Here is a 2,500-nt window from a genome sequence, read left to right on the forward strand (position 1 = left end):
GCCACGGGGAACCACCCTGTCACAGGTGATCTTCCAAGCCAACAACCCCACCAAGACACCCAGCAGGTTGTCCCACCAGAGACCCCAGGCATGACGCAGCAGCTCGACGTGTGACACCAACCAGACCACTTCCCTAACGAGGCCCCCCAGCCGAAGGCCCCGCGGGTCCACAGGCCCGATCCCATCATTACGGAGCACGCACGCACCCACACCCAGGCCCACAAGGCATCCCAGGCAAAGCCACCAGCAAGCCGCCAGCCGGGACGACTGACGGACCCGCAACAGCAGCCGGGACGGTGCCCCAGTGTCGCTGAACGACACACCGCCCCGGTCCATCTCCACAGTGACCCGCAAACCGTCCGGGCAGACCCTCGCACCGTACCACACTCCAGGGATCTTCCACATCCACAGAGACCAATGAGGTGTCCAGGCCCACCAACCTGTATTGGGAACCACGACAGACAGCCAAGGCCCCGCGCGCCACCGCGCGCATGCTAGGCAATGGCCCCCCGACTGCGGACGAGCCGGGACAACCACTGCTTCGCGCCACCTGTCGCCTCCCCTTTCACCATCGTCCTCCTGGCTACCACCAACCACACCGGCCTGTCCCGCGGACCACCATCCTGAGCAGGACAACGTCCCCTCATCAAGCAGCCCATCTGGAGTAGCCCAGCATGGCAGGAGCCGCAGCGAATTCGGCCTTCGCTCCAGAAGAAGCGGCACTAGCGTTCAAAAGCATGGATGAGAGAATCCATAGCAAGAAAGGCAGGGTCATAGAGACAAGTCCCTCTCCACAATCCAATCCCGCGACCGCGAGCTCGGTGTCGGTGCCACCGCAGCCCACCCCGATGAGCAGCCCACACGGGCGACGAATCACCCTCACGCGTCAAGTACGCCTAGCTTCCCACTACACACAGGCCATGACCATGGGAAACCGAGTCGAAAGCCCTCGCACGGCCAGTAAGCGACCGCCAGCTACTGTTCAGCCCACCCTCCGGCAAGCCTCCCAGCAGACCCGGCTATCAAGCCCCGTCCCTTTGAGAACCCTGGGATCGACTCCACGCACCCTTCACGTGGCAGACAGCCTCATCAGTTGCCTCCCGGCCGAAGCCCAGCCTGAGGGGCCAGACCCCCAGTCCTGCCTGGACTCGACCACGAGCATAGCGTTCAAAACCAGCCAAGTTGGATGAAGCAGGAGACTCGGTCAGTACAGGCTCTGACCTGCTTCCTTGACCAGCGCAACAGCCGCAAGGTGTCTCACTCACCCTACAAACTGCCTGCCGTGCCGTCACACAGGGACCTCCATATCCACCTCACTCGTTTCGTCACCCGACACGCGTCGGGCAACCCTACTCGTCAGTGATACGCCGGCGACTCACACCCGCACAGACATACCACAGGCACCTCTGTCAAAATGCCCTCCCAGAAACAAGCTGTGGCACCATCATAGCATCCGTCGCCCATACTCTCATAACCAGACCGACGGCGGCCACCAGTGCCACTGAGGAGTTGTCAGGAGCTTCGCCAGCCTGGGTCCACCCGCTCCACCGGCCAGACTGACTGTGACTCCGACTCTGTGCAGCTGCGACACGGACTTCCGAACCAAAGGAGTTTTCGCAACATGGTCTGTAGACATGACTACAGCCGTTCGAGGACCCTCAGCCAAACCCCGAAAGTTGGTCCCCATGGCCTCCGAGGCGGTTGATCACACGCCATACACGCACCCAACCTCAAGCACGTGAAGATGAGGTCGCTCGAGCAGCCACGACCCCCCATTAAGCCGTGCCTCCGCGGTTCTTGATAACCCAGGTCCGCAATCCTGGGCAGCTCGGCTCAACCAGAGCTCAGTCACCGTTCCCTTTAAGACTTCTACTAAGAATCAAACCCGGGCAGCAGCCGGCACGACCCAATAAGGCCTGCCCCCAACCAAAGCCAAGTCCACAGTCTGACCCACTTGGGAGAGGCCCCCATCAGAGATGCCGAGCTCGCTCCCCGTAAAGCCATCCAGCGACCAGTACTCATCACGGCTGCCCAGGCTTCACAGTATTTGCGTTTCCGCTAGGATTTGAGAAATTACATTCGACAGAAGGCGCCACATCCAGCCTTTGTTTATTATCACTATGTGTAACGGCATCAGCACCGTCTCGGTTCGTCTCAGTCTCGCCACCATTCAGTCACACCAGGCGTACCAGCAGGGCGCCGAGCGAGCGCACAAGCCAGCCTGCAAGGTGCTAGAGGGCGACCCGCAGTGGGTAGGAACCGTCCACCAGTGTCGGCAAGCCGAGGCCGATGGGGGCCCTACCAAGGCAGGTCATGATTGCCAGTCGGTCAGATAGGAAATGGGTTACTCGGAGCCCGCCGGGATCAGACGGGCAACCGGGGAGAGGGAGCTACATGAGTACCGTCGCCGGGTTCAGACGGCGGCCCCAGGATTCTCGTAGTGTCCGGTATCGCCCTTCCTCCTAATTCATAGGTAGTCATCCTACTGCAGAATCCGAGA

The 2,500-nt window shown here is 61.2% G+C and overlaps 1 pseudogene; it reads right to left on the reverse strand.

The window, feature by feature from the left end:
- LOC147037635 (28S ribosomal RNA) overlaps window positions 1-2,500 on the reverse strand; it is a 7,938-nt pseudogene that overhangs the window by 2,041 nt on the left and 3,397 nt on the right.

This window comes from Syngnathus leptorhynchus, unplaced genomic scaffold (assembly GCF_054491065.1).
Source record: "Syngnathus leptorhynchus isolate UIUO unplaced genomic scaffold, UIUO_Slep HiC_scaffold_149, whole genome shotgun sequence".
Lineage (NCBI taxonomy): Eukaryota > Metazoa > Chordata > Actinopteri > Syngnathiformes > Syngnathidae > Syngnathus > Syngnathus leptorhynchus.